Genomic DNA, 24132 nt, shown 5'->3' with positions numbered 1-24132 from the left:
TTGCATCCCTCTTTGACGATGGCTAAGGGTCCCCGTACGGGATGGCCGAACAGAAGTTCGAAGGGGCTGAAGCCAACACCCTCCTGTGGTACCTCTCGGTAGGCAAACAGTAAGCATGGTAAAAGAAGATCCCATTTTCTTCTCTGAGGTTCCTCCAGAGCCCCAATCATCCTCTTTAACGTTCTGTTGAAACGTTCCACCAGACCATTGGTCTAGGGGTGGTATGCAGAAGAGAACTTGTAGGTGACCCCACATTCTTTCCACATAGCCTGCATATACTTCGACATGAAGTTGCTGCCATGATCCGACACAACTTCTTTAGGGAAGCCAACCCTAGTAAATATGTCAAGTAAAGCTTTTGCAACCGACTTGGCAGTTACAGTTGTCAATGGGATGGCCTCAGGATATCTGGTTGCATGGTCGACCAGCACCAGGATAAACCTATTGCCCGAGGATGTTTGCGGGTCAAGGGGACCAACGATGTCGATCCCTACCCTTTCAAATGGTACCCCCACAACTGGGAGCGGTACCAACGGAGCTTGGATTGTCGCGCCAACCTTACCAGACAACTGGCAGGAGGCACAACTCCTGCAGTGACTTTCTACTTGCACCCCCATCTTGGGCCAGTAGAAGTGCATGGATAACCTTTGCTTGGTCCTCTTCATACCAAGGTGACCAGCAAGGGGAACTTCATGCGCCAACTGCAGGAGGAAGGGCCTAACAGCAAGGGGAACCACCAACCTCCTATGGTCTCCTTCTGTAGACTCTGTGGGCTCACTATACAGGAGTCCACCTTCCCAATAAATCCTATGAATCCCAGGAGGTTCACCCTCAAGCTGGGAGCAGGCCTGTCTCCTTAGGCCTTCCAGAGATGGGCACTCACGTTGGCCTTTACTGAATTCGTCCCTATCAGGACCTCCTTCAACTAACAAGTCTTTTAGTTCAGGATGATCGTTGGGGTCAAATACTTTAGGCATCGCCACCTCCTCGTCAGGCCCGGGCGATTGACCAACTTCCTCCACCGCAGTGGTAGGCGAGCTCGGGGAATATTCTCTTTCCCTCGTCTTGACTTGTCGACTCCTTTCGCCTTGGGTTTCCCCTTCGGCTGGGGTGGCGTATTGGTCTTGGCCAATGCTGCCCGTGCTTGAGACCGTGTGTAGGGTCTTTCGGCAGTGTCTCCTACGAGCCCTAAAGCTCTGAGATCATTACCTAACAAGACCTTTCCCGGGACGTTTCTCTGAATGCTCACTGGAATCCTGACTGCTGTACCATTTAAAGTAAGATTTACAGGTATTACTGGGAACATACGGAGTGGGCCGTCAGCCAACTTAGTGGGCATCAGAGTAGCTCTGGCAACTTCCTCTGAGTCTACCAACGTAGAATCCACTACAGTGCGACTGCACCCACTATCCCTAAGAGCTGGAGTATCTACTCCATTGATCAGCACACTGTCTTTAAAGTAGTGCTTGGTATTATCCGGAATCCTAGCATAAGCCTCTGCGACTTTAGGCTCCCAGGAACCCAGGGAAACTAAAACTACCTCAGCCTCTATCCCGCTGGGAAATGAGTCTGAAGAGAAGGATGCTCCTGTAATCTCTTCTTCCTCGTAGGAGGAGAAGGCCAGATTAGCGGAGTGGACCCCCAAAGGTGTAACCTTACACCGGGGATCCCCCTTCACGTGGTCAGTTGCTCCACAAGCAAAACAAGATCCATTGGGTCTGTTTACATAGGGAGGCTCATTGTAACCAAAGTTCTGTTTCGGAGGCTGACCACTACCCTGTGAGTTCTCTTGTGTCTTACCCTTATTTTTCTTTGTGTGGCCCTTATGAGAAGACGATTTATCAGATTCTCCACCCTCCATATCTTTGGACTTTTTCCCTTCCTCCTGCTTACCAGGATGAGTTTTGTCCTTATGGGACACTCGATGTGACACCCATAAGTCTGCTGCAATGGCCAGCTTCTTAGGATCTATCTCCTTTGAATCGGCCAAATGCTGCTTAAGCTCCGGGGAAGAAGATGCAAAAATGTGTTCCAGCATGACAAGATTTATCATGCCTTCGAAGGTAGAAACCTTATAACCTTCGACCCAGCCAGTTAAGTTTTTCAAGGATTCAGTGACATAAGATACCCAAGTACCACCTTCCTTTTTCTTATACTCTCTGAAACGTTTCAAATATTGGGCCGGAGTCTTCCCAAACTTTAAAATGAGAGTTTGCTTTAACATTGCGAAATCAGCTCGCTCAGCCTTTGACATTTCCATAATGGCACTACAGCCAGAATGGGGCAGTCTGCTGAGTAACCAGACAATCTTATCAGCATTGTCAACTTGTTGAACTTCACATGCATACTCAAACGCATTCAGCCAGTCCATAATGTCATTCCTTTCTTCATACACAATGAGCAGATCTTTCGGAAACCGCGGATGAGAGGAAGCCCCAGACCCATGTCCAGGACCCTTGGACCCATTTGCAAACTGAAGCTTGGCCAGTTCCAACTGGTGATCCCTGTCTTTTTGTTTTTCTGCCTGTTCGATTTTTAGTTTGGCTATGCTGAATTCAAGCTCCTGCTGCCTAAACCGCAGCTCTTGCTTCTTGAATTCAAGCATAGCCTCCCCATCAGCACTGGCAGAGGAAACATTAGACATCTCGTCCTCCCTGTCCTCGTGGTCGCGATGGATCAGTGCAGCGGCAGAACCATCGGTTCTACCAGTGAGAGCAGCCCCACCTCCTTCCGCACTGTCCTCAGTAGTTATAGCGTCAAGCTGCGCTTCTTGTCACGCCACGATTCTTTGGATCATTTCCAATTTCGTGCCTTGAGAGTTAACACCTCTCTCCGCACACATCTTTTTCAATGTTTCTGATTTGGAAGCATTTAAAGTTAACAAGGTATTTGTTTCCATACTGTTAGATAGGACTATGGCCTTTTTAAAGTTATACTACGACAATTCACTACGTGTCCTGGTTGGAATAACCTGAAATGCCTTAGTTCGTGCGCAACACTGGATACCTTCAGTCATATCCCACCGCTGTACACCAATTTGTTAAGACGGATTTCTGAACTCTGTCCTGGTGGCGCAGAAGTTCAGAAGGCCAACCTAATTACTTGGAACAGGGTAACCTCTGGACGAGCCAGACCAATCAAGGTAGCGATCGCGGCGGTCAAGACTAGGTCTCAAGAGGGGTGAGGGTGACTGAAAGCCCGCAATGAGCACACAAAGCAAGATCACTTACAAACTACTCCAAACAGTTGTTATATTAAAAATATATACACATTTATTTCAATGCCTTTAAAACAATGACCGTAGCGAGAAAATCACAATATAACGATAGTAAACCAACACATACCATATCAACACAATATATATACAAATACGACAGTCTCAAGCGTTAGATGCACGAAATGGGTAGTCCACCTAAAAGGGAAGGAAGACAGGCGGTGCGAAATAACGCTTAGACCCAGTTCGCCTTCAGAGGCACCTAACTAGATGGAAGTCCGAGCCCTGCGAAGAGTGGAGCCTTGTGCTCAAAAGTACCTGCACGCGCTGGTGCCAACGGACAAAAGGAGAAGCTCTTCGAGGGAAATCAGGCAGTTCAGTTTAGTGCACAAAAGAAGAAGCACAAGTTCCGCAACTCAAGCGCAGCCTCCACAGTGGGCAGAAGCAGAGCGCGAGTACGGAAAAGGGTGCTGTTTGACACAGCGGGGAAAAGCAATGGGCTCCTGCAGGAGGGCGACCAGATCCTAGCTATGCTACTCACCGGTCCCCGATGCAAGCAGACCCAGGCTTCTCCGCGTCAGTTTCAGCAGCTGGCAGGTTCAGAAGAGCAGGGAACGCCTCGTCGTCGTGTTGAGTAAAAAGACGTCCCAATCGAAGAAACCCGCACAGTTTGTTACCACAGCAGGGCAACTGAGCGGCCGTGTGTAACTGAGCCAAATGTACACTACTCACTTCCGACCTGGGAACGCCAAGTGTACGAAGCGTGTGAGTGTGACAAGAACTCGAAATACTACACAACCTGGCGGCGGTTACAGAGCAAGACTCCCGTGTAAGCTGGTCAGTCAGCTGGATGGCCCAGAGACGCTTCCGAAGGCTTACTGGCAGGCGATGGTGAAGATGCCGAGAATAGCTGTTCCCGCTATTCCAAGGGTCGAAGTACCAGTACAGGCCTTCTGGTTAGATCAAAGGTGAAAAGGGTTTCACAAGGCGACAGCAGTGCAGAGGAGAAGTCCTTCAGCGGGTCACCAGCGATTCCTCGGTCCAGCCTCTTGGTTGCAGGATACTTGGCTCCTGTATTCCTTCGTCCGTGAGAACTCAGGAGATCGACCTGGTAGTGGTGTTTCCAGCCCCCTCTTATCCACGGTTCCCTTCGCGCCAAAACGGAGGGGACCCAATGGGAGATCCGCTCATCAACACTCACACCATTCGTGGACCAATCACAGACCACGGTGGTCCCAGGCATTCACACCACCCTAGACTCTCTGGCACCCAGGATGTGTATTGGGACCAGACATCCCAGCCCACATCCTGGAGGCACACACAACACATGTAGAAGCCCGCGAAAGCATCCGTGTTTTCCGGGAAAGTACATGCCCAACTAAGGAAGGCCCCGGGTCGGCTCGACCTGGGGAAGGTGAAGGGAGCAAGACGGTCAGCGGCCAGGACAAAGGAGCCTCGTGGTCTGGCCATTTTGGGAGCCAGGCCACCATTTTGGGTTAAGCGCGAGAAACGTGCTTAGAACGCCAAAAGGAGCTCAAAACACAAGAAACGATCGCTGGCACCATTCCCGTCCCTGAATCACTTGCACCGATCAGATACAATCCTAAACAAGTATCTAGGGCCTGTAGAAGGCTAGAGACCCAAGACAGCTGTAACTTAGCGTACAGTGCCCTCTTGTGTCATGTTGCACGAAAGCCGCAACATGATAAAAGAAACTACGGGAAACAGCGTTCCCCGGTACTGACTGTCTTAAGGGCATGTCAGTTTCCCCGTAAGAAAGGAGCGAAAGCCCAGAGGAGTGCGGCAGAAGGCTGCACTTCTCTGGCAAAGTCAAAAACAAGGTAAAAAACAACAGCAAAAAGTTTATGGGTTGCCACATGGAAGGAAAATTACCTACAATTACGAAATCTTTCCTAACACAAGAGTAGCTAGGGTGCGTAGGATGTCCTGGGTGAAGTGTGTGGCCAGTGCATTGCAGAGGGCCTGGGATGGAAGAGGGGAGGAGAACACTGCGAAAGGGTTAGCTAGTTTCCTGCAGATTTTAAAGAGTTCAGCCGTGTTGTTGGATGCACCCAATACCCGTGCCTGGATGTGGGCCCTCTGGTTTGCACGGATGGAGAGTCTGTATTGCCTTTGGAGTAGGCGGCAGGCCAGTTTGTCAGACCGTAAGCCTGAGGTTTGCCACATCCGCTCCACAGCTCTGCACTTGCGTTTCAGGACTGCGAGTTCAGAATCGTACCAGGTGTTACGCTTGGAGGCGGGTTTCAGGCAGATCCTCAGGACTGGGGCAAGAATGTCAAGGGTGTTGGTAATGGCCAAATGGAGGTTGCTGAGAGCAGAGTCAGTGATAGAGTCTGGGGTTGGGGGAGAGAGAGGTATTAAGGTGGATGAAAAGGCAGCAGCTGACACTCGTTTCAACGGAGGGATGTCCATGAACGAAGTTGGCAGGGCTTTTGGAGGGGCAGTCAAAAGGCTGAGGAGTCCCAGGTGCCAGGTTAGGAGAGAATGGTCTGACCAAGAGAGTGGAGTGACCAGTGGAATGGGGGCGGGGGGGCAGAGAGAGGGGTCAGAATGGATGACGGCATCCAGACTGTGTCCAGCCGAGTGGGTTGGGCCAGAAGGGAGAATGGAGAGGAATAGTGATGTGCAGAGGTCAAGGAAGAGAGTGGATGCTGTGACAGGGGAGTCCAAATGGATGTTGAAATCACCCATGAGGAGGAGGTTAGAGGTGGTTGAGAGTAACAAGAAACAGAAATCAGCCCATTCAGAGAGGAACAGGCTGGTAGCACTAGGATGCCTGTAAATGATAGCAATGGTCAGAGAGGAGAAGGGAGAGATGAACAGCTTGCAGACCAGGCTCTCAAAGGAAGAGTAGAGCTGGGTGGGTATGACGGAAGAAGGAACCCACTCATGGAAGATTAAGGCAACCCCACTGCCAGCACGGTGAGCCCGTGGCTTGACGATGATCTTGAAGCGGTCAGTGTCTTCAAGAAGGAGGCAGATGTCGGCAGAGTGTTGGCTGAACAGGTGTTGAGAGTAGCCCGATGAAGGAGGTCTCTGCCTTTGAGGGTGTTCTGAGGTGGAGAACAGGGACGTGGTACACCAGTCAGAGGGGGAGGGACAGAGAGGTAGGCGGAGAGGCGGGGGAAGGAAGGAAGTTAATGAGGGATGGCCGGCGCCAGTCAAAAAGTAGGAGGTTGGGTTGAGGACCCTGAACAAAGATAGTGCCTGTGTGGTAGACATTAATGATGCAGCATGATGAGAAGCAGGACAAGAGGATTTCCCACTTGATGACACCATTAAAGGGAGAGGATGAAAGGGAGGAGAGTGGATATGAGATGCGGAGTCCATAGATCTGGTAAAGGAACAGGGAAGAAGATATCAGTAAAGACCTGTCTGGAAGTTGCGCTGACTTAGGTCTCTGCGATAGGTAGGCCAGGGTTTGTGGACAGGATATCTTTTTTGTGCTTTTTCCTACCAGACTTCGTGAGAGAGGGAGGATAGGTGATAGTGTAGCAGTTAGAGAAGACGGGTGAGATTGTGAGTGCCAGAGGGGCGGAAGCGATTAGTTGAGGGATGAAAGAAGAGGGGCTGCACAGCACAGTTCTAGATAATCTGCACAAATTAAATCCAAAAAGGAAATTCAAAATTCAAACACAGTGGCACAAATGCAAAACAAAGAGGGCACAGAGATTTCAAAACACACACACCTAAATTAAAATTTTAAATAGAGTGGCAAAAATTCAATGCAAAGAGGGCACAAAGATGTCAAAGCGCACACACCTAAATTTCAATTTCAAAAACAGGGCAAACATGCAGTGAGATAGGAAGTACATTAGGTGAGGCAAGGAAGACAGAGAAAATAGGCACAGTAATTGGTTCAGAAAGTTAGTGGAGGAGGCAATGGGAGAGTTCAGCCATCTCTCACATGTAGATCAGCAGGGAGCATAGAGGTCCAAGGGCCCATGTTCATGGGGTAGCAGTATGTAAGTCTGGAGGCCGATTCATTGTTTGAGTAGGGGGGACAAGGGGTGGAGGACCTCCAGGTCCTCCTCAGCCCAGACAGGCTCAGGCAGGGCCTTATCTGTGGGCCTTTGCTGGGGAGTCCAGCTTCCACCTGCCGACACCTCTCATTGGCTGTTGTAGAAAGAGGCAGCCAATCATGGTGGGGGCAGCTACAAGGCAGACAATAGCTCCAGGCCCATATGAGGGTCAGCCATCTTGGAGATGTTGTAAAAATGCAATGGTTGAATGCTGGTTGAATGCAAACCCCCCATAGGAGGCTTTTGGCCTTCACATAATGCCTCCAAACGAAAGCCCCATGTTTATAAACAGCAACGCTTCATCTGAGGCAATGTAGAGCGTAACGCATGCTCAGCTGGAAAAGTGGTAAAAAATGCTCTTTTTTCCTCAAGCGAACAGCTAAGCACCACAGGGCCTAGGTTCTCCAGTATCAGCTGCTAAGTGTTGCTCCATCAGCTCCTGATGACCCAGGTGGTGGTGTAAGCTCAAGGCTGCTCCGATGAAATATATGTTACATGGCTTGCGGTAATGGGCGTGTAGTTATGGTTAAGTTGCTAAACCTATTGGAAGAGAACTTTTTTTGGGCGGTTTATAACTTTGGCCCCCCCATCCCCGACTGGACAAATCCTCACAAAACTTTGCAAAAAAAGTATATGGCCCTGTCTGTGAAGTTTAGTGAGGTTTCGTCCGGGGGGGGCAAAGATATAGGGTGGGATCCCAAAATGTGTGGTTTTTCCCATAGACGCAATGGAAAAAAATGTTTGCTCATGCCTACAGCCCAAAGTTCTGAATGGGTGATTTTCAACAAATTTGCGGCAGGAGCAGTGGCTTGGTCCCGAAAGTGTGCTTTTGTAAATTTGGTGAAATTTATGGCCAAAAGTAGGTTAAAACAAAAGAAATTGATATCTGGGTTCGATCTGCAGTCTCATTTCCCTGTTTGGTCCACGGACAGGCCTCTGATTGATCCAGAGGGTGGTGTGAGGTCCGCGTACATCGGATGGTGAAAAGTTTGAGGTGCATCATATTTTCTGAAACGCCTGCCATGTTGTAGCCGCGGACAGTCGCGAATGACCGCAGACATTGCGGTCGGGAACAAGTCTGCAAAACACATTTTGGGATATTTGGTGGTTGAAAGAGGGGCTGGAAAGGGTGGAGGAGTGTATAAAAGATGTTATGGGGCTCTTTTTGTAGGTGGAAAAAGGTTGTGCACCTGTCGTATCCGCGGACAACGCCGTGAACCAACAGCTTGGGAAACACATTCAGATTTATTTGGTGGGTGGAAGAGGGTTTGGAAAGGGTAGGGGAGTGGAATAAAGATGATATGGAGCTGTTTCTATCGGTGGAAAAAAAACAGTCCGCAGATACAGCTGAATCCACTGTCAATTTTGCTGCCCGCGGACATCATTTCGATTGCAGGGGGGTCAGGGTGAGTTTTATTAGTTGACGGTGTATGGTACATACCTGTTATATAGTTAATTGTATTCTGGTGGTTGTAGCCACTGGCCATGCACCACAGTAGGAGCATAAAGTGTTTATTATATGGTAGAATGATATAATTGAACAGGATATTGTACTTAGGATTGTAGTACAATTGAGGATAGTGCTTATAGAATATGTATTTGATTGTCTGATTTATTTTCTGTGGAGAAAAAAAAGTACAATTTGTTAAGCAGGATAGTTTAAAAGCCTTCATTGTATACAATTTGACATATACATTAACTGTTTTAGACCCTCATAAACAGTACATTCTAAGTACTATCTTTGGTACAACATAAGTGTATGACACACTTCTGTTGTAATGGCATTAAATAATCATTGGGTGATTGGGAAAAAAAACTGATTACTATTATGTGAGTGTAAGTGTCATAGTATGTTGTTTTGAAGTATGTTGTGATTAAGGGAATGCTTAAAAAAGTTAGATACCTGTTGGCATATTCTAAATAGATTGACTTGCAAAAGTACTATTGTTGTATTATGGATGGAGGTGGATACCTGTTGGCGTATTTTAACTGTTAATTGTGCTACAGTTTAGTGACTAATTTTGGGACACATGAATATTAAGTAACCATTTGTTAAATGTGCTGGTAACCTGTTTTTGAGTAATGCAGGTAATGTTACATTCAAACCAACGACTTCTTTTTTTGACATATGCAGTGTGGTGCCCTGAAGTGGTTGTGGCACCAGTGAAGTATATTATACCTACTGTTGTGAAGGTTTTCTTTCCAAGAGATACTTGGCCGTGCGTGATGCCTGTAAGCTTACAGTTATTTTTGGTACCATCTGCATTGTACCTAACACGTATTAGTATGACATATTGGCTACAGGGGGGTTCATTTGTGTGGTGGAACGATTGTCTGACTTGCAAAAAGGACATTATATGCCATGATTTGCATTCTGCAGAAGCTGGTGAAATGCAATGGATTCAGGATTTGGTATGGATACATATACAAATCGTTCATTATTGATGTGCTCTTGTGAAACATGGTTGCAGAGTGCAGGTTTGTTTCCACTTGTATGAAATTTGGAAGATTTCATTAAAAGGGATGTTTTTGGTTTCCAGTACTTGCAGTAAGTACATTAAGAATAATTGTGTATCTTCCTGTGTGTTTATGGTACATTTTACAATTCCTGTACAGTAGTCCAATCCTTGCCTTATACCCGAGACACTAAGTGTTGTCACGAATATTTGTGGCATTTCTATGAAAGATAAGCATTTGCAAACACAACTGGTCCGAGCAGTTTAAGTACATGTTGTGAACAATTGGTGGCAATTTAAAGAGAACATTCATTGTTACATTTGCTTAACAATTTATTCCAGTTGTGTTGCTGAATTTAAATGGACCAGAGAGTTATGTTTGTGGATCGTTTGATGGGCCTGCAGATGATTCTGCAGAAGAGACATTTGTGTCTTTGTTTTCTGATGGACGTGCAGTTGACTTTGTACTAGACAGATTTGTGGTTGTATTTTTTGATGCAGAAGGAGTTGGTTGTTGTTTCTTTAGCAGCATTGTTGGGAGATCACTTATAGATTCTGTATGTATTAGTTGTCATTTTAAAGGTTTCTTTTGAGGTACATGGTACATATCTATATGGGTGGTGTATGGTGCCTGTAAACTGTTGTATTCCAGGATGCAAGGAATGTCAGCGTTGACTTTGCATCAAAGTTAACTAGGAATAGACTGTTGAGTGTACACAGACGTGAAAGTGCTACGTAACTCATACCTTCTTTAAAGACTTGCTGCCAATGTCAATTAATGCTTGATCTATGGTTAGATCTTTTGATTTGTAAATAGTGACAGCATATGGAAGAGACAGAGAAAATTGTTCTCTGCGTACGTATAGGTCTTTGAAAAGAAGGAAACGTGCTATTCTCTGGCCAATTTTCTTTAACTTCTGCAAGTTTGTCAAAGTGGATGTTGACAAACTGAATGTTGTCATCATGTGGATATGTTTGGAAGCCAACAACTGTACCAATTAGTCAACTGACTAAACCTTGTTCTACGTCAAGGTTAAATTTTAGAATTACTCTGCAGTTTCGTCACAAAGTCAATATTTTCTCCAATACATCTATGTTGGAGATACATTTTTATAAGATATTTAGTCGTGCTGGTGCTTGTTGACACATAGGAAGTGTCATGCTGTACACTTCTAGTTTGTCTGTGGATATGCAGTACGGGTTGCAGTTCTTTTTTCAACATTGTCTCGTTAATTGACTACAGCTTGCAAGGGTTGGCATTAAGGACCTGCATTTTAGATTTTGTTGAGTTAATTGTTCCATGACATCAGGAGCAGATGTGTTTTACATCTATATAGCTCTTGGATTAGTCTACTATTTAAGATGGATTTTGCATCTTTAGTAAGCAGACCAGTTCTAATGCTTTTCAAAATGTTAGAATATGTGAGGTCTGCAGAGTGACACATGTTTTGAGTTAGTTCTCTGTAGTGAAAATGTTGCCAGAGATTTACATTTCCAATGCTGCCGAGGGCATTGCGAAATTGTTTGTGTCCTAATTGTTTTAAAAATAGGTTGACCTTTCACTAGTGTTAACTGTAGGAGGTCTCTGAAAACGATAGTATGTTTTCTTCAAAACAGTTCTTCGTAGTTGGTTTTAAGCACTTCTTGCATTCTGAGATGAATGAAAGCCAACATGTGGTTGGAAACCATGCTTACTTCACCTATCAGGAGCACTTTCATTTGTTTCAGAATTATGCATGCTTCAGTAGCAGCTTCTGCTGATAATTTGTACTATTCTAATTTGTTTTGGTATTCTACGGTGAGGAGCAATAGTCGTGTAAAGTTACACCTCCTATGTTGTAGGCAGCTAAACCTGTGGGGGCTGTTACTACAGCCGAAAGGTTGTTGTTAAGCTTTGTAGAAATGTGCTGATTATTTTAATTAAGAATGTTTTACCAGAACCAGCTTCACTACTTAGATACAGGAGCAGAGGTTTATAATGTTTACAGCTACAGGTTTTAGTTTCATGTATAAAACCATGTTCAATTTCTTGAGTGACTTCTAGATAAATGGTGAGTTGTTAGCTGTGATTCGAGCACTGACAAGTCTTCCTCAAATTGTTTATATTGATACATGGTACTTTCTACCTCAGTCATGGCTATTTCTGCTTCATTAAGAATGAGTGCTTCTCCAAGTGGTTAGTGGCTTCCTGTAAAACAAGGTTGACTGCCTTCAGGAGTGTCTTGCCTTGTCGAGCTTCAATGTCTCTTGTTGGCGTTCATTGTCCAACATTTGTTTGCATTGTTTTAAATTGTCATTTGTTATATTGCTTTCATTTGCTTTCAATGCAGCTTCAAATGAGTCATAGCCACCTAATAATTCTTTTTCTTTTCTCCAAGGTTTAAAAAGTTGGAGCAGGGCCATGTAATACAGTTCTCTATGTTGTGAAGATTTAAATGATAGCCCTATATGATACATTTTTAGTGAGTTTTACTAGGCTTCCTTCACAAGTTGAGACTGAATATTTGCCAGTTGTCTCATTTGGTGCGACATTGTTTTTGTAGGTGTCGTTTTGATCAATGTCGTACAGACACATGTTTTCCAAAGCAGTACTTCTGTTTGGGTAGTATGTGTCAATTAAATCGTTTTTAAAAATGTTCTGGCTGTTGGGATCCTTTGTGGCTATGTTTTATATCTCTTGGTAAGATTTTAGTACTTTATTTCTGGATGAAGCTGGTCCAGGGTTCAGCCAGACATTGTGTTCAGATTTGCCATATAATCCTATAACTGTTAAACGATCTGCAGCTTCGTAGCACCCACATTTTTCTATGGGAGACCATTTTTATACCCAAGTTGTACAATTTTTGTGATGGTGTTTTGTCAGATGATATGCCATCCCAGAGGTCTTTTAGCTCTGTTTTCTGAGCTTTGGTGGGATAGGCTGCGACATATCTTGCAACTGCAGTGGAATTGTCTGCAATGTAGTGTATGTCTATGTTTGCATTCCACAAGAGGGCAATGATTGCACTGTAATCATTGATGTACTTGGATTGTTCGTCCCTTTTAATGTTGTATGCATTTTTACGGGATTTGCCTTTTAGAGCAGAACTTGTATAGTATAGGCGATGTAGAAGATTCTGTATAGTACAATGGTGTGTTGCTAACATTTTGATGTGGTGAAAGGTGCTTTTGCAAGCCGTTCCTAAAATGCAGGCTAATGAAGGGCCTCACAGACCAGTGTGGCTGGCTGTAAAGTTTTCATTCTACTTTTGTCTTTTAGTTTCACACGGTGATTGTGGATTTGTAAAGAATTAAAGGATTGTTGGTGTACATTACACATTGAGCTGCATGTCCATTTGTACACTGGACGGTTTGTTTGGGTGAAAGGAGCATTTGGTTCATTCAAAGTTTGCTGGGGACTTTTTTATAAGGGTTCCTTTTGCCATAATGGTGTCTTCCACCATTTCATACCCTCGGGCATTATAGTCTTTAGCATTTGTTTTTTGTTTTTCTCATTTATAAGTTTCATCATTGAAATATGGTTCTGTGCTGCTTGTGTGACTCCATTCACCATCACAGAAGTTTGAAAAGGTCTGTATATTGACTCTGCGCTTGTTTAGAAGTACTTTCTGTAATTAATTGATTAATTTAGTTCGTGGTTTCAGTCTGTTTAAAATCAATATAAACAATGTTTTCTTTAGTAGAAAAGCGCTGTCAATTAGAGCTTGCAGGATTAGTCTCCTGCAGTAGATTTTAAGGGCATATTGTGACCTTTCAACTGTTTTTATAAGATTGTGAAGAAATCTACGGTGGAACAATTCCTGTAACATACATTTTTTGGGTAAAGTGTTAGGTTTGTTAGTAGGTCTGCTTTTTTTTGTACATATTTTTTTACTTTTAGTTTTTGCAAGAGGGGCCTTACCTTTTTTAGTCGTGGCTGGTTTAGTTTTGTTGAGTGAGGTTACTAGCTCTTTTGTTTTAATGTTTTCTAGACATTGTTTTTAGAGGTGGATGACTATATGGTGTTTTATTCTTATCTTTTTTCTTTCTTTTCTGCTGAGTTGCTTTTTAGTAGACATTTTGTTGTGTCTGTTGGTAAAAGAGAAATTTAGGGTTGGAAAGTTGTGCAATGTATATGCATTTATGGTGCATGGGTTTGTGGGTGCGATTGTAGAGATGAATATAGTGCTGTTTGATTGTGAGGTAGTCTTTTAGGTGTGATTGGGAAGGTTGGGAGAGTAAGAGACTGCAGAGGTGTGACGGTGTTGGGTTTGTGAGTAAAGGACTGGTGGGTGTGATGGAATCTTTAGGGACATTGTGTTTTTTGAGGAACAGATCGAGTGTTGCAATGGTGGTGTTTAGATGGAAATAGGAAGAGTGTGAATGGTGGAATAATTATATTCCACCATTCACACTCTTCCTATTCCCATCTAAAGCCATTAGGCTTGCAGTGAAATAAATGTTGGCTTGAAAAGAGTAGTCTGGGGTAATATATATTGTAACTTTGCAGCTGTAATTACATACATATACATGGTACATTAATGTGAAGGGTATTCTTTTTTTGGTTCATGTCTTCGGTAATGTTCTTCTTTCCTGTAATTGTAAAAGAAAGTTAGTGGGGATATGCGTCATGAGCACTGTTTCCAAGGAGTCAGGACAAGCCCAACATCCCCGGAAGCAGGCTCACAACCCCCGCCCCTGGTCCCAACCGACCCCTATCGGGGCCCTCTGGACCATGTCCTGGCGCCTTTGGCGCCAGGCTCATAAGAATCACTGGTCCCGGCGCCAGAGGTGCCGGGCTCATACTTTGGGTAAAGGTGCTTGAGTGGACTTACCTATAGCAGACCATGCTGCATACTCACCTTCACAAGTCCTGGCAAAATGAAGCTCCAGCCTTCTGCTGGGTGGGACTATTTTTCCAATCTGGAACTACTTTCTTACCTGGGTGGGGCTGGCATCACTCCTTGACTCTGGAACACAGGAACTCTTTTTCTCTTGGGCGAGGCTGAGGAGGAAGACACCTAATCACCTCAACACTATTTAAACCACACCCGATTGGAAGAATGTCCTTCGCGTTATTCTGCATCTGCAGCAGGACGCTCACCGAGTCAGCTCCAGTCTTCTAGTGATATCTTCTGCTCCAGCCTGTGAAAACAAGTCAGATCTTCACTTACCATCCAGGGATCCAGTCTCCGGCCGCACCTGTCAGCAAAGGAACATCAGGTTAGCAAAAGGCAACGTTTTAGCAGCCGCGCTTACTTACCTGAATCCACGGCATCTCCCGAATCCCGCGGCCTCTACCTGCAAGACAAAGAACTCCGGTTAGTTCAAAAAAAGGGGAAATTGGACACAATTATATTTTCACTTACCGGAGCTGTGCGCTCCTCGCCATCTCCTCTTCTGCTGCATCTCCGCACCTGCAAATCAAGAAAAAGACATTAAGGGGTGCGAATAAACCTGTCAGCAAGCATATTAGTTACGTGCTCCTCCAAGTGCACGGACCTTCATACTTATGTGCATCCGTATGCTCAGCATATAGCATTTCGGCACCTAAGAAACAAAGGCAAAGACTTCAGTAAAAGGTGCTCTCGAACTTTACAAACCGACAAGCATCCGCTCGTGCAGAAAACGACGGCATCGCTACTTCAGCAGCTTTAAACCCTCTGAGGCTACAAGAGACTTAAAGCAACCCCAGTGAAGTAACTGGAACCCAGCACCCCTGCAGGGCAGTTGCAGGATGGAGAGCCCAGCATTTACATATCTAAGGTGAGAGCTCATTCAGACTTTGGGCGGCCTCAGGGAAAAAACGAATAAGGAGGAGAAGCCCAACCAACAACCAGCCATTAATCCCTTTTTCTTCCGCCTGCAGACACCTTACTCTACAAGTCAGACATTCCATAAGAGGAGGTCCGGTCCAGAGAACCATCCAAGTCCTGTGCTTCTCAATTGAAGACACGGTAACTGTCCAGCCAGGATCTGCGCCTCCGTGGGAACCAGGTGAGCGTTACAGAACGCGAAGCCATCCAATAACTTCCTACCCAGGCGCAATGGAAACCTCAGACACTGACCAACTAGCCCAGCTATTAGGGGAATTAAGAGCAGAGGTACATGCAGCCCGCCAGGAAACGAATGCCCTGAGGAGAGAATTGATTGTACCAAAAGAACGAACTGATGATCTTGCCAGACAGTTGTTACAATCACAAGCGGGGCAAACCCCTTTGCCTACAGGAGAGAGCTACATTCCTGCAGCCTCGGCCAGTCCGGTACAAATCAATCTACCCGGAAACGTGCCTTTGGCTCCGCCCGAACGCTTCTCCGGTGATCCTAAAAGGTTTGCGGTTTTCATCAACCAGTGCCGATTGCACTTTCTGTGTAGACCAGCTGCTTTTCCGACGGACCAGACTAAGGTAGCCTTTGTGCTTTCGTATCTTAGCGGCAGTGCTGCTGATTGGTCGGTCCCTCTGGTAGCACAGGATGATCCAATTCTTCACGATTTCCAAGCCTTCCAGACCAGCATGGAAAGACTGTTTGCAAGACATTCCCAGGGCCAGGCCTTAGATAACGAACTCCTTTCCCTACGGCAAGGCAATCAGGATCTCCTGGCTTATATTGCGTCATTTAATAGGCTAGTAGTTGAAACCAGATGGCCCGAGGACAAGAGGATCACGCTGTTCCACAGAGGTCTGTGGGGAGAACTCAAAGATGTTCTAGCCAAGGTAGTGAATCCTCCTCAGGATTGCTCTGAATACATCGATTTAGTGGTCCAATTGGATCACAGATTGCAAAACAGGAAGGCAGACCGCTCCAGGTTCGAAACTCGAGTGTTCTCCAAACCACAGATTTCCACTAAGGGAGCTGAAGCCGTAGAACCTATGCAAATAGGGGTCATGAAGGGCCCTTTAACCCAGAAAGAACGCGACAGGAGAAGACAGTTGCAGTTATGCCTCTATTGTGGAAATTCAGGACATTTCCTTCGAGAATGCCCAGTGAAACCTACAAAGAAGACCGTGGGAGCTTCTGATAAAAATACCGAAAGGCCCGAGCCGGGAAACGACCTCGCCCGACAAGTGTAGAGGTCCGCTTGCCGAGCGTTAAAACCAGTTCTTTGACCTCGCATTTCATAGTCTCAATGGTCCTCATGAATCCAGAGCAACCGGATCGTTTGCATGCTATTAAAGCATACATTGATAGCGGAGCAATCAGTAATTATGTAGACCACGAAATGGCTTCCAGGATGAACCTACCCCTCTGTCCTAAGGCAATTAAAGACGTTATTACCACAGTGGATGGTACGGAAATAGCTTCCGGACCAGTGACCCATACCACCACGGAAGTGACGTTATTAAGTCAAGATGGACATTGTGAGGTGATCATGTTCGATGTGATAAAGGCTCCTCAATTCCAAGTAATATTGGGGATTCCCTGGTTGGAAAAACACAATCCTCAAATTGATTGGCAAGCAAAGACAATACGGTTTCCAGAGTGTGCCCCCACTTGTTATCCTCGACCCAGTATTGGACTAGCAGCGACAACGCCCGGAAGTCCGCAACTGCCTATGGAGTATCAGGAATTCCAAGACGTCTTTCAGAAGGAGCAGGCCAATACTCTACCTCCCCACAGGTCGTACGACTGTCAGATAGACCTGATACCCGGATCCACTCCCCCCTGTAGTAGAATTTATGCCCTTACCGAGCCTGAGAATCTTCATTTGCGACAGTATCTGGACCAGTACCTAGCCAACGGATTCATCCGTCCTTCAAAGTCTCCAGTATCCTCAGCTCTGTTCTTTGTGCCGAAAAAAGAAGGTGACCTTAAGACCTGTATAGATTATCGTGCCCTGAACCAAATCACGGTAAAGAATAGGTATCCCTTACCTCTAATTCCGGAACTCCTTGACCAAGTTAAAAGCGCCTGTATATACACAAAGCTAGATCTTCGGGGAGCGTACCACTTGGTACGGATCAAAGAAGGCGACGAATGGAAGACGGCCTTTCGCACCAAGTATGGACTATTTGAATACCAAGTGATGCCCTTTGGTCTTTGCAATGCTCCGGCCACCTTCCAGTACTTCATGAATGACGTTCTTAGAGAACTTATAGACGTTTGTGTAGTCGTCTACATTGATGACATCCTTGTGTACTCATCTTCTGAAGCAGATCATCAGAAACACGTCAGAGCTGTTCTTGAAAGGCTTCGCCAACATAAACTTTTTGCCAAGCTTGAAAAGTGTGTTTTTCATGTCACCAAGGTCGAATTTTTAGGTTTCATTTTGACACCCAACGGGGTCCACATGGACTCGAGGAAAGTTGACGCTATCATCAAGTGGCCATCACCAACTTCCGTGAAGGGAGTCCAAAGCATGTTAGGTTTCGCCAACTTTTACCGCAGGTTTATCCCGGAATTTTCACGAATAGTTCAGCCCATTACGGCTCTTTTAAAAAAGAATAAACGTTTCGAGTGGACAGCAGAGGCAGAACAGGCCTTTCAGGAGTTAAAAGCCAAATTTATCTCAGCTCCTATATTAAAACACCCGCGCCCGGACCTTCCTTATATCGTTGAGACCGACGCCTCCAGCTTGGCAATGGGGGCAGTTTTATCACAGAGGGATCCAGAAACTAACCAATTACACCCTGTGGCATTCTGGTCCCGCAAGTTCTCGGCGCCCGAAATCAACTACACCATCACTGATAAAGAACTTCTAGCTATTAAGTCCGCCTTCAAGGCCTGGCGGCACTACCTCCTTGGAGCCAAACACACAGTCACAGTAATCACCGATCATCGCAACTTACAGTATTTGAAGACCGCTAAAGCTCAATCCTCCAGACAACTTTGCTGGGCTCTGTTTTTTGCCGAATTTGACTTTGTAATCACTTATCGTCCAGGCAACAAGAATGGCAAAGCAGATGCCCTTTCCCGGATTGGAATGGAGGAACACATGGTCAATCCTGAACCCGTACCTATAATTCCCGAACAAAGAATCCTGGGCCTGGTCTCCTCGCAATCCATCGAAGATATCGAAGCAAAGGCCAAACAACTTGTGACTCCTTCAGATCTACAGAATTGGCAACAGAAAGGAAAGGACTTCACCATGACTAGGGATTTGCTTTATTTTCAAGGACGACTATACTTACCTGGTACTGATTTACCAAGACAGGTAATCTCTTGCTACCATGATTCTTTAATGGAGGGACATCCTGGCATTGCCAAAACCTCAGAGAAGATCAAGAGACACTTCTGGTGGCCGTCATGGAGAAAGGACATCAAGGACTTTGTAATGTCTTGTGGGTTGTGCTCCCAAAACAAAAGTCAGAAAGAAAAACCAGCAGGCCTCTTACACCCACTAGACATCCCTCCACACCCCTGGCATACCCTTTCCATGGACTTCATTACTGATTTACCCTCATGCTCCGGATACAACACCATTTTAGTAATCGTGGATTTGTTTTCTAAAATGGCCCACTTCATCCCACTGAAGGGCTTACCCTCAGGTTCAGTCCTGGCCCGAGAATTCCTCGAAAACATTGTTCGGTTACATGGTTTCCCTTCAATTTTGATCTCAGATAGGGGAAGCCAGTTTATCTCGCACTTTTGGCAAAATTGCTGTCGTCTAGCTCAAATTGATGTGAGACTTTCAACCAGCCATCACCCCCAGACCGACGGGCAAACCGAGAGGACAAATCAAACTCTGGAACAATATTTACGGTGCATGCTGCAACAGTCGGAAAGTAATTGGAAAGACATCCTTTGGATCGCCGAATATGCCAACAACAATTCAATCCATTCAGGAACCGGAAAAAGTCCCTTTTACCTCTTATACGGGATTCACCCTCGAACCTCCAATCTTGATCCACCTCAGGATCTCGGAACACCTGCCGTAGATCATCTACACACTGCTATCACTCAAGCTTTCAAGGAAGCCACGACCCATCTTCAACTAGCCAAAGAACAGTATAAAAAAGGAGCAGACCAACATCGAAGGGAGGCCCCCCAATACCGGGTTGGAGACCTAGTTTGGTTATCCACTAAACATTTAACTCTTAAAGGACCTCGCACCTTCAATCCAAAATATCTGGGACCATATCCTGTCACAGCCATAATAAATCCAGTGGCTGTCAAGTTGGGCTTGCCGTCCCACATGAAAATACATCCAGTTTTCCACATATCTCTACTAAAACCAATGCAGCCTGGAACCCGATTGACTAAAGCTCCAGAACCTATTCAAGTTAATGGAGAACTCGAATTTGAGGTCAAAAACATCCTGGACTCCAAGATCATGAAGTCCAAGCTATACTATCTGATTGACTGGAAGGGCTACGGGCCCCAAGAACGATCATGGGAACCCTCTGAATACGTCCACGCACCTCGCCTAATCAAAAGATTCCACCAAACTTTTCCCGACAAACCAAAACCCCCAGGGGAGACAATTTTGGGAGGGGCCTTGAGGGGGGTGCTGTCATGAGCACTGTTTCCAAGGAGTCAGGACAAGCCCAACATCCCCGGAAGCAGGCTCACAACCCCCACCCCTGGTCCCAACCGACCCCTATCGGGGCCCTCTGGACCATGTCCTGGCGCCGTTACCGCCAGGCTCATAAGAATCACTGGTCCCGGCGCCAGAGGTGCCGGGCTCATACTTTGGGTAAAGCTGCTTGGTTGGACTTACCTGTAGCAGACAGTGCTGCATACTCACCTTCACAAGTCCTGGCAAAATGAAGCTCCAGCCTTCTGCTGGGTGGGACTATTTTTCCAATCTGGAACTACTTTCTTACCTGGGTGGGGCTGGCATCACTCCTTGACTCTGGAACACAGGAACTCTTTTTCTCTTGGGCGAGGCTGAGGAGGAAGACACCTAATCACCTCAACACTATTTAAACCACACCCGATTGGAAGAATGTGCTTCGCGTTATTCTGCATCTGCAGCAGGACGCTCACCAAGTCAGCTCCAGTCTTCTAGTGATATCTTCTGCTCCAGCCTGTGAAAACAAGTCAGATCTTCACTTACCATCCAGGGATCCAGTCTCCGGCCGCACCTGTCAGCAAAGGAACATCAGGTTAGCAAAAGGCAACGTTTTAGCAGCCGCGCTTACTTACCTGAATCCACGGCATCTCCCGAATCCCGCGGCCTCTACCTGCAAGACAAAGAACTCCGGTTAGTTCAAAAAAAGGGGAAATTGGACACAATTATATTTTCACTTACCGGAGCTGTGCGCTCCTCGCCATCTCCTCTTCTGCTGCATCTCCGCACCTGCAAATCAAGAAAAAGACATTAAGAGGTGCGAATAAACCTGTCAGCAAGCATATTACTTACGTGCTCCTCCACGTGCACGGACCTTCATACTTACGTGCATCCGTATGCTCAGCATATAGCATTTCGGCACCTAAGAAACAAAGGCAAAGACTTCATTAAAAGGTGCTCTCGAACTTTACAAACCGACCAGCATCCGCTCGTGCAGAAAACGACGGCATCGCTTCTTCAGCAGCTTTAAACCCTCTGAGGCTACAAGAGACTTAAAGCAACCCCAGTGAAGTAACTGGAACCCAGCGCCCCTGCATCAGTCGCAGGATGGAGAGCCCAGCATTTACATATCTAAGGTGAGAGTTCATTCAGACTTTGGGCGGCCTCAGGGAAAAAACGAATAAGGAGGAGAAGCCCAACCAACAACCAGCCATTAATCCCTTTTTCTTCCGCCTGCAAACACCTTACTCTACAAGTCAGACATTCCATAAGAGGAGGTCCGGTCCAGAGAACCATCCGAGTCCTGCGCTTCTCAATTGAAGACACGGTAACTGTCCAGCCAGGATCTGCGCCTCCGTGGGAACCAGGTGAGCGTTACAATATGTGGTAATGGTGATGTACTTTTAGAAATCATGGTTGTTATTTATGAAAGAAGGAGGAGGGGTGGGGAAAAACAGTTAATAAAATTGGTGGACAGTTAAAAATTGTTGCTTTTAGGAGCATTTTCATGAAAGTTAAGAAATGTGTATGTGCATTTATAGAAGCTCTGTAACGTTTTGTAAAAGGGAAGAAAAGTTGATGGAAAAGATTTGTAGTACACATTTAAATGGCAGTTGGTGTGTGGAAGTTTAATATGTTAGGAGTATATGCATAGTTGCCAACATGATGCATTCTAATCCGTAGGTGCTTATGTAGTCCTAGATTTATTTTTGCATTCTGAGACGTGTAGTTCCATTTTTACAATTATAAATGTTGCAGTGCGAGTCCCAGATTGAAGAGAAAGAATTAGGACTGCATAAGCAGCTAAAGATTGGAATGGGTTATGTTAGGAATTATACATGTAGTGTCAATATATTAAACTGGCACACACTGAGTGCCAATTAAAAATGGTGTGCACATCTATTTTATCTGCTTTTACTTTCTGTTATGAAAAAGTGATACAGTGCTGCTATAAATGCAGATATGTATTTTTTAAACTTTCTTCAAAATGCTTCCAAAAAAGGATATCGTGAAAAGAACAATCGTGAAAAGAACAGCATTTCATATATTTATTTGATATAAATGTCACAGTTTCGAATCTTGAAGTTCAGTCGTGTTTTTTCTTTGCATTCTGGGACTTGTAGTTCGAGTTTATAATGGGAGAAGTGGAATTGGAAGTGGCAGAATGCAAAGGAAATAATAAAGACTTAATAAGCACCTAGAGATTGGAATGGGTGATGTTGGGATGTATGTATGCATGGGCTGCCAACATAATTAACGGGCAGACACTAAGTGCCACTTAAAACTGGTCTACAGATCTATTTTATTTGCTTTTCCTTTCTTTTATGAAAAAGTGACAAAGTGCTGCTGAACATGCACATATGTATTTTTCACTTTCATCAAAATGCTTGTAAAAAGAAACCTTTTGAAACGCAGAGCATTCTAATTGTTTGCTGCTTCATGTAAGCAGGTGATGAATGCTGCAATGCATGGCATTTGCTAGAGTGGTTAAAAAAGAGAATATGCTTATTGAAAAGCATATATATATATATATATATATATATATATATATATATATTACACAGCCACTGTAGTGGCTGTGTAGTTATGGTTAAGTTGCTGTTTCCATAGGAAGAGCACTTTTTGGGCGGCTTATAACTTCGCTCCCCCTGGACGAATCCTCACCAAACTTTGCAAAAAAAGTATATGGGCCACTTTGAATTTTCTTGCAAAGTCTGGTGATGTTTGGTCCAGGGGGGGAAACGTTATAGGGGGGTCCCAAAACGTCTTTTTTTCCCATAGACTGAATGGGGGAAAAACTTTGCGCACGCCCACAGACCAAACCGCTGGACAGATGTTCACCAAATTTGCGGCAGGAGGAGGACCTTGGACCCGAAAGCGTGCTTTTGAAAATTTGGTGCCAATCCGTCCAGTAGTTTTATTTAAAACAACCAAGAAGTATGTCTAAAAAAATGTGATATCTATGTCCGCTCCGCGGTCACACTTCCCTGTTCGCTCCGCGGACAAGATAACGATTGGCTAATGGGCTCGCGTCATGACCGCGGACATGTGCCATGTCCTCCGATTGGCTGGGGCGAGGCGTGATGTGCGTCAGATTGTTTGGATGCGCCCGACATCTTGGATCCGCCGACAGCACGGCGGCGAACAGAGGCGAAATGCAGTTTTGGGGAGTGTTTTGGTGTGTCAGAGTGCTTGGGGAGGTTTAGAGAGTAAGAGATGGGTGAAATACTGTATTTGTTTAGGCGGCAGGTGGTAATGATGTATTCCCCATGCCCGTGCTGTCCGGGATGTTTGTAATTACTGAAAATTAGGGGTCTCATAAGGATAGTATTTCCGTCCGTGCTGTGCGCAGGCAAGTTGAAACTGTTCTACGGACACGCATGGTGTCAGCGAACATTAAAATTGAGTACATGCCGCAGTTAAACATTTTGTTTCTATGGGTGTGGTACTGACTTATAAGCCGCCATGGGTGTGATATGCTGTGGTGGTTGTGGCCAGGGCCTAGAGTCTTGGGTGCATAGCCGTAGGCCGTAGGCCATAACCCAATACTCTAGGCCCTGGCCACAACCACCGCAGCATATCACAGCAATAGATACACCCATAGTATCGAATATCGATGAGGTGGTTGTGGGGTGGGCATAGAGTCTTGGGTGCATGGCCAAAGGCATGCATGGCCAAAGGCCATGCACCCAAGACCAAATATATACGTAGTGAAGTTATAAGCCACAATGGGTGTGATATGCTGTGGTGGTTGTGGCCAGGGCCTAGAGTCTCATGCACCCAAGAACAAAGTTATTAGCACTGAAGTTATAAGCCACCATGGGTTTTATATATTGCACACCCATAGATTCGAATATCTACGGCCATACACCCAATACTCTAGGCCCTGGCCACAACCACCGCAGCATATCACAGCAATAGATACACGCATAGTATCGAATATCGATCAGGTGGTTGTGGGGTGGGCCTAGAGTATTGGGTGTATGG

The 24132-nt window shown here is 45.5% G+C and overlaps 1 protein-coding gene across 4 annotated transcripts in view; it reads right to left on the bottom strand.

The window, feature by feature from the left end:
- Nucleotides 1-24132, bottom strand: part of DNAAF1 (dynein axonemal assembly factor 1) — a 1258717-nt gene that overhangs the window by 547695 nt on the left and 686890 nt on the right. The gene's annotated exons all lie outside the window — the stretch shown is intronic.

The sequence above is a fragment of the Ambystoma mexicanum genome, chromosome 1q (genome assembly GCF_040938575.1).
Source record: "Ambystoma mexicanum isolate Mex_15411 chromosome 1q, UKY_AmexF1_1, whole genome shotgun sequence".
NCBI lineage: Eukaryota > Metazoa > Chordata > Amphibia > Caudata > Ambystomatidae > Ambystoma > Ambystoma mexicanum.
This window is presented reverse-complemented; position numbering and strand designations above follow the sequence as displayed.